Below are 8,262 nucleotides of genomic sequence, written 5' to 3' on the forward strand. Positions count from 1 at the left end.
CAGCCCACCCCACCCCCCACCTCCAGCCGCTGCTCAGGAGGAGCCAGGCTGGGAAGGATGGCACCAATCCAGGACATTCGTTTAAATTTTCACTAACCTGCCAGGACAGCCTATGAAATCCAGGACCGTTGTGGCCAAATATGGTCACCCTATTATAGAGCTGTCCCCGACAGGCCTTCGTAGAACCCTACTAGTAGTGTAGCTCCCCATTCGGGTGACCACCCTCTGCACCGAGCATTGGTGTTACTGCCGTTGAGTTGTCTTTCCCGCTTCACCAACCCCGCTTCTCGCCTGCCACAACTTCGCTGTTATCCCAGTGGGGCGGGGCTAGTTCAATGGTCCCTCGGTGTCCCGGGTTGGCCGCGTCGGTTACACACGGGGCTCCAGCCACCCCTACACCCCGGCCTCACGCCACCTGTGGTCTTCACCTCCCTGCACCGACTCAGCGAAGTGCCTACAGACTCCTCCCTCACTTGCGTAGGTGTCCCAGCCCTATGGCACGGGATACTTCCCACCACCGGTTCGTCACCTGAACCCTCAGCTGGGTGCTTCCTCCCTGTGATCCCTCTTTCAGGAGTACCTCCCTGACCTACCACCCGTGCCCTTATGATATTGCCCCGGAGTAACGTCTCTTGGCTGGGTATACCGCGCTGTCCCCTTTAATCCTCAATCGACGCCTTCTATTCTTGGCGGCGACCCCGCCCCGAACTCTCTCTCCAGCCCGGTGCATCTTCAGCCTTACCCTCCTCTTCGGCACTTCCCGTGCCCCTGGCCACAGCACTTACTTCCTGCCGCTCGGGATCTTCCTGGGTGATCTTGATCCCCTGTTGTTCCCCCTGCTCTGGTGCCGCAGGCTCGCTCCACTGGGGATCCAGCTATCCCGCCTCTTCTCCTGGCCACCGGACACTCCAGCTCTTCGGCTCTGCAGCTCCTGTCCAGCTGGGCTAACGACAGGGACCATCTTCCCCGCCGTTCCTTCCTCTCTCCCTCCGCCGCCTCCAGAGCAGCAGCCGCCATTTTTAAATCTCCCGGCCGGCGTCTGACGTCACCGTCAGCTGTCGGCTGCAGCTGTACATAGACACAGCTAACGAGCCACACAGGCTCTCCCTCCCACGCGGCGTCCTGCTGTCCTGGTAAGTTCTCCTGGCTTCCGCGGGTCCCGGGACAAGAGCCATCCTTTAGGGTAGCTAAGTGACCTGAAGGAGTCAAAAATGTGGATTTTTGCAAAGAATCTAGTAGCATTTCAGTGTCTAAAGTATAAAACAATAGTGTTTGTCAAAACTGTGCAATGTGTTTAAAACAATACATGGACCAAATCTTTCATCTACAAAGACTGTCTAAGATATGCAGTACTTTGTTAGTTGATGTGAATGTTTCACCAACATAATATGTATCAAGACATCACTCCAGAGTGACCCCCACAAAGCATATAGGACTGAATGTGGTGAGATCTTAAAACAAGAAAATGAGTTTGCATGTGATCACGTGCTGGATTCAAACAGATCAAAAAGTAATGTAATTGTTTTGCAGATAGCTTGGAAAACAGGATGATAAGATCAGTGATAATCTTCTCATTGTGGTACATTTTACAAGGCTACTCTGCAAAGAAAGACAGCTACAATAAAAAGAGAAATGGAAATTAAGTGTGACTTTGTGGGTGTCATTTTTAAGCGATGTCTAGATGTATATTGGTGAAACCATACTCATATCAGCCAACAAAGACTGCGTATAAGAAATATCCTGTGTGGTTGGAGGGTTTTGTCCATGAATTTGTTTTAAACAATGTTGCATGAATTGTATACTTGAGCATGTGAGTAAACAGGTGAAAAAATATAGGTCCTGTACAACAGATAAAAATGGGAGAACAGAAAGCCTAAGAAACACAATATTAAGTTTAAAAGGGTCATTTTATGGATAAGGTATAAAACTGTCAGGCAATCTTTATTATAGTAATTTGTTTTCTTTTATTTCACGTATACCTTTCATCACCTGTTGCCATGCCTAAAGCAGTCTTGTTTTGACTTTTAATACAGACCTCCTCCATTAGTTTTATTGTTTCTGAATTCCTCTAAACAGCACATAATTACTTGACATATTGCTGTCTTTATAAAGGATAGCTCAGGTTAGCTGACTCAGCTAGTTTATTTGGAGGCCCTTTTTCTGAGGTAGGGATGCTTGCCATTTTAACACTAACGAAAAGCATACACAGTTAGAACCATAAATATTATAGCATTAATTCATAATAAAAATGACTCTTCTAAATACAGCAAATGACTATTAAAAATGTCCTAATCTTGCAGTAATTTAGAACTAATTCCTCTCAAAGAAGGAATGCATTTTTTAAACATAGCCATTAGATACAGAGTCTATAACCACTTGTCAAATGAGATATTATAGTTTGGAATGTTTAGTTAGTTCTGCAGAGAAGCATTATTACTGTCAGCCCTACTTTTTGTTTGGATTCATCATCCATACCATATTAATGTTTCTTGGTAAGCTTTACTTAATGTCAATTTTTTTTCTGTAACAAGTACTACAGTTCATTGAAGGGTTAGGGAATCAAGGCTTCTGCTCTTACCTGTTTAGTGTCTGATACAAGAAGTCATGCCTATGTGGAAATCCTGTTCTGGGGCCATGCAAGTTCTTTGCAAAGTTTACAGGATTAGGCCTTTAGGATGCAACCGTAGGGTATTTTTACATGTGGTCTGGGGCTGAGGGGGAGGCATTTTAATTAGACACCTGCAGCGTCTCATGTATACAGCATTCTGCGCTTCAAAATGGTGGAAGGGGTGCTTTAACTAAAGTTTGTTCAACTAATAAAGTGAGATTAATCAAATCTGCTGTGATGCATTTTAATTAGAAAGCATTGGAGCAGGTGTCAGGCACATGTATAGGTGCCTATAGGTACTAATGGAGACAATAGAAGATGGAAGATAAAACTCTGTACCAAGCAAGCTTGTCTTTTTCTGGGAAAAGGAATTCAGTGAGATGAGTCAATTTGGAGAAAGTTTGATTGCACTTAATGGGGAACTTAAAGTTGAAGAGACAGTAGAGTGCTGAATGCAAATATTTTGGTTTAGTTTATCACAGATTATAGGTTATACCCATGGAGATCCTGGTTATAAAGACATAAGATGAGTTCAGCTTTGCACATAAAGCAGGGATTCAATCTCTTTGTTTTGTATGATAAATATCCTCCCAAATTTCAGCACTTTTTGATTATAGAATGAATTTTCTCCAGCATATGTATGGCAACATACTTATGAATTAAAATCAGTTAAAAGAAATAGATTATCTTTTTTCTTTTTTATGGTCTTCTGTAAAGGCTTTGTAGATGTGACTGCTTTGTCCAGGGTTATCTAAATATTGTATGCCCTGAAACTTTGTCTTTAGTCCTTAATTGAAATCTTGCTCATAAACACTTTTTGGAAATAATGGATCAGGCACTTCAGTGCAACTTTTTGGGTGCTATTAGCTAATAACTGATTGAATCAGCTTTAGCTAAAAGCACCAAAAAGCCCTGCTGAAGCACCCAATCTACATAGACGCTATGGAACTGGGTCAAAGTAACGCATTGCTGCTTCTGGTAAAACATGGTTTTTTCTTTCTTCTTTTCCACGCCTGTCAGTGCCCTAGGAGGCAGAGCTAAACAGAGCACAGCCATATGTGTTGCCATTTGGACTCCTGACAGCACTGAAAGTGTTCACAGTCTGGCAGTGAGAGTGACACATACAAGAATAGCACCTGTGTCTTACACACATATGAACAATTGAAAAAGAGGTGAGCCCAACAAGACTTGACAAACTATTATTTTCCCAAGGACAGATATTTGTCCTTACAGTTGTCACTGAAGGCAATAAAGTCAAGTATGGGCATAACAATATGGATTTGTGTAGAATGTTTACATCCTGTGGCAACATAGACTTATATGACATTGCTTGCCAAACTTTACCTACAGCAACTACAACTCAGTCCATTTATTCCTCAGTAAGAACTAAAACGTCATACTCCTACCTTATGTCATTGTATAGCTGAGTATTAATGTAACATATAGAGAGAGAAATTGTACCAGAAAGTGTGTCATTACAGTGACTAATTTCATAGACATAAAGTGGAGAACAAAAACTACTTATAGTATGTCCTGGTTATTTATGCATTTGACTGCTGCAGCTTTCTTCATGTAGTAGTCATAGAACTAACAAGAGGTGATGCAGTTTTAGACTTTATTTTGGTGAGAAGTGAGAACTTACTGAAGAGCCGGCTGTAGAAAATAACCTGTAAATCAGTGATCCTGATTTAATTCTATTTAAATTAAATAGAAGTATAACAAAAACAGCTAAAGTTTTAATTTTGAAAGAGTCGAATATTTAAGAAACATTTGAGAAATGTAGGGAAGTAATGAGTTCAACAAAATTTAAGCACTAAGGGACTCACGTGTGGATAAAGCTTAACGTTCCTTTTTGTCGACGATCAAATGGTATACGGGTAAAATCAGAATAGCCAAAAATCTAGCTTTAGTTATATTTTGCAGAAGAAATTAAATAATAAAATGTTCTTTATAAATTCAAGGGGTAGGAGGAATGAAGAATGTGGGATGTCCTCAGTAAGCACTGTATCAAAATTAAAGATAATCTAGTTATGCCCAGAAGCCTAATGGAATACTCTGTCTCCGTTTTCTATCCCCAAACAATTGGAATGTGAAACTGTAAGTCAAGTAGTAAGCATTTTGAATAAATTTGTGAACTTACAAGTGGCACCATATGACTGGAGGATAGCAAACATAGTATATTTACTTGAATCCAAGACAAAGGGTTTTTTCCTGGGAGGGGAGGTGGGCAGAGGCTGTGGAGAGCAAACAGGGTGTAGACGCTGCAGATTATATACATGGAAAAATTATAACAAATTTATAATTTTTCCATATATAGAATCTAATTATTTGGTGGATGTCTTTAATTCAAAGTCATCTTGGATTTGGGTAAATATGGTAGTTCCCAAAGTTAAGAAGGAGGAAATGATCTGGTGAACTCTGGATTCATTATTCTCATCACAGTGGTTTACAAGGCTTTAAAACAAATTTGAAGGAAATAATAATGAAGTAAATTCCAACATGGATTTCCCCAAAGATCTAATCTGATGTCTTTATTGATGAAATATTAACTTTCTGGGTGAAGAAAATACAGTAGATCTAATCTTATCTGGACTTTAGTAAAGTGTTTATTATGCTATATGTTAATTTAGTAAATAGAGATTAGCACAATAATGGAGCTGGCTAAAGAGATCACAACAGTTGATATGAAAAATTACCAGGCTACTGAGAGGTTACTACTACAGTTTTTCACTTTCCCTCTCAATCTTCATTCCAAGACCAATCCCAGGGGAACGTCAGTAGCATCCTCCCTCCATTTTAATAATTTACCTTTTCAGTATAATCCATAATAAGCTTTTAGCCAGCTCTTTCCCCATGTTAGATTTTTTTTTTATATTAGTCTTCATCTTCTCCCTCTTTAAATATTAATTTACTATAGGGCACTGTATCTAAATAGCTTAGAACTGCTGCGTTGCCTTTGTCTAACAAGTCAGTTATATTGTCAAAGAAGTATATTAAATTAGTCTGACATTATATATCTTTGTTAAAACCATGTTGCATTTTACCCCGTTTTCCTTTTACCTCCGTGTCTTGAATTACCCATTCCTTCAAAATCTGTTCTAAGACATTGCATAGTATTACGGTCAAGGTGGCAGACCTATAGCTGGGGTTGGATCTCATTTTCGTCTATTTTTTCAGTATGGTTGCTATATTTATTGTTCTTTAGCCATAGAATGCCACTTCCAATTTGAAAGAATTATTTAAAATTCTTGATACTGGAGTTGCAATTTCATGTTGTTATTCTGGGAGTGGAGATTACCTGGTTTCCCCAGTTTTGTCACAGCAAGCTATCTTACTTCCACCTTAGATATGGTCTTTTCCAGTACCTTTTTATTTCCATTGTATTGCATAGGAATATCTGATTCCAATAGGATTACCTTATTATTACATTCATCATCCTTGTTGAAAATGAAGGCAAAGTATTCGTTTAATATTTGGTCCATACATAGATAATCCTTCATTTCTTTCCCATCCTCAGTGTGTAGCGGCCCCACTTCTTTCCTTGTTCTCTTTTTATTTATGTGGCTAAAGAACCTTTTATTGTTTGTTTTTAAGTTTCTTTGCAGTTTTCTTTCTTAATTTTTTTCTCACTCAACTAGGCTTTTGGTCATTTTTCTTTTTTTCTGTGCTTTTCAACCCCCAGTATATATTCACTTTGCTGATCAAGCCCTGTTTCCATTCCTCATAAGTTCCCTGCTTACACTCGATATCCTGTTTGATATCTTGAGGTGCTTATTCAGACAAGTCCATCTGTAGCCCTCTTACTCAGGAGCTGCCCAGTCCAATCAACCTCACTATATAGTTTCTTTAGTTTTCTAAGTTGCCTTTTCAAATTATATTTATTTTTATCTTGCAATTTACAATTAATTGAATTGTTTCTACTCCTTTTAGTGGCTTGCCCAGTCTAGCATAGTAATTCTTAATGAAAATCTCAATGAGACCTGGCCCTTTCACATATCCCAGTTTGAAGAAGGATTAATAAACTCTTCTTTGCTACTGGATCCTTTTCAGCATGAGTCCTACCTCACAAAGCTTTGACCCCAGCAGACAGCATTCCCATCTATTCTCTGGGTCCTCACCAGTGACCGGCTTACCTATTCTCTGTAGCCAGTCAGTCGGCGTGTGTGTAAATGCCAAAACATGCAGTAGCGTCCTCAGTGGCTATGTGCAGTTCCTGTAGTCCACCGCTGAACATAGTCATTAGGCGGTCATTGACAGTATGCAACTTGGTGTGTGTTTTGCCACAGCTACAGTCTTAAATATCCATATATATGTAGAGAGAGAGCTACAGTTCTGTACAGTAACAAGAAACAAGATCCCCATCAAAAGATCAGCTTTTATTAGAGTGGCTGTAAGAGCTGCTCTAATTAAAGCGCCCTCAGTGTCTCATGAATTAGTGTCCCCATGCCTCAAAATGGCGGCAGGGGTGCTTTAACTAAAGTTTATCAAACAAGCTTTAGGTAAAGCGCCCCCGCCACCATTTTGAAGTGCGCAGACACTGATACACAAGGCACAGAAGCTGGCTGGAATGCACAAATTAGCATGCTCCAGAAGACTCAATTAATGGAGCCTGCTTCAGTGTACTATAATTACAGCACATGAGAGCAGCCTTCCCTCACATGTACAGGCACCCTGTAGTTGACTTTTTAGTCCTTGGGTATTATCTTCTATGAACTGGTTTACAGAGAGAACCCACTCTAGAATAACATATATGCTGCAGTTTCCATATCCAGTCATTTTCATAATCTCTGCTGTGCTTAGAATTCCCTCCATGCTGTTGCAGTCCAATTATCGTTTTCCTTACTTTTATCAAAGGATCCATGTAAAGACCCTTCAGGGTTCCAGCTGCCATAACAACCATAGCAGAGGCCTTGTCAGATCTTAACAAATCTGCAAATTCTGCTAAATACCTGTCATCAACAATCTCAAGCAGAACACAGGAGGAAGTAGTAGTAGTACATTACTATGCAACCTTAAGTATATGTAGGAAATCCTGCAGTGGTGCTGAGGGTTCCAATCTGAACTATTGGGAGTTAATTCCCTCTGATTGATTTGAATATCTAGTGTCCAAAAGCATATTAAATTTGATGTTTGGGGCATGTTCCGTGACATTTGATCCCACTGTGTTACCACTAGCCACATGCTATTTCATTGGAAAGTGGTCTGCTTCAGATTCTAATGGCATTTTTACATGTGTTCCAGGGATGTGGGGGAGGCAGCACTTTAAGGCGGCTTTGAGAGCCACTGTAGTTAAAGCGCCACAGCATCTCATGTATCAACATCCCTGTGCTTCAAAATGGCAGCAGGGGCACTTGAACTAAAGCTCCCAACCAAAGTGACCTCAGCCACTGTTTTGAAGCATAGGGATGCTGATACACAAGACATGGGAGGCTGCTGGAGCATGGTAATTACCAGGGATCCTGGTTTTCTCCCCTCAGCAGCAGCCTGCCATCACCCCACACACAGATCTGGAGGTAAATGCCCCCTATGCTCTTCTGGGGTGTGCACAGCAGTGGGAGAGCCCCCCCACCCCCCGTGCCCTCTGGATGAGCCACCTGTAGCTCCGTTCCCTGCTTCACCCCAGCTGTGCAGTGCCTGCCCCTTCCCCAGCCCCA

General features: G+C 41.0%; 1 protein-coding gene across 3 annotated transcripts in view; it reads left to right on the forward strand.

Annotated features, from left to right (window-relative positions):
- PIBF1 (progesterone immunomodulatory binding factor 1) overlaps nt 1–8,262 on the forward strand; it is a 222,386-nt gene that overhangs the window by 182,466 nt on the left and 31,658 nt on the right. The window lies entirely within an intron of this gene.

This window comes from Gavialis gangeticus, unplaced genomic scaffold, assembly GCF_001723915.1.
Source record: "Gavialis gangeticus isolate Ggan-Ray unplaced genomic scaffold, GavGan_comp1, whole genome shotgun sequence".
Classification (NCBI taxonomy): Eukaryota; Metazoa; Chordata; order Crocodylia; family Gavialidae; genus Gavialis; species Gavialis gangeticus.